The following is a 421-nucleotide window of genomic DNA, read 5'->3' on the forward strand; positions in this document are numbered from 1 at the left end:
CTTAAGCTACATAATCTTTACTTAGGATAATCTCCTTCAGTTACTTCCTTGTAGCCTAACAGAACAATAGAGTAGTGACCTTGAAATGGAGATAACAAATGCCCTAACCTTTGGAATAGAATGGATAGAATTAAAATCAACTGGTATAAATACAGATGTAACAGGAGAATAAAGACAGAACCTGGGTGGAGAACCTGGCTAGGCTGCTGATCAACTAAACACTGTCTCTGTGTCATTCCTTCTTTGCTGACTCCGTCCACACCTTTGGGAACCCCTGGACCTGCTGGGGTTGGACCCCAACAGGGGAGCAGTTGGGGGCGAGTAGTCTGGCAGGCAGAGTGATTAGGGGCAATCAGGCAGGCAGGCAGGTGAGCAGTTAGGAGCCAGCGGTCCCGGATTGTGAGAGGGATGTCCGAGGGGT

The sequence above is a fragment of the Myotis brandtii genome, unplaced genomic scaffold, assembly GCF_000412655.1.
Source record: "Myotis brandtii unplaced genomic scaffold, ASM41265v1 scaffold83, whole genome shotgun sequence".
Lineage (NCBI taxonomy): Eukaryota > Metazoa > Chordata > Mammalia > Chiroptera > Vespertilionidae > Myotis > Myotis brandtii.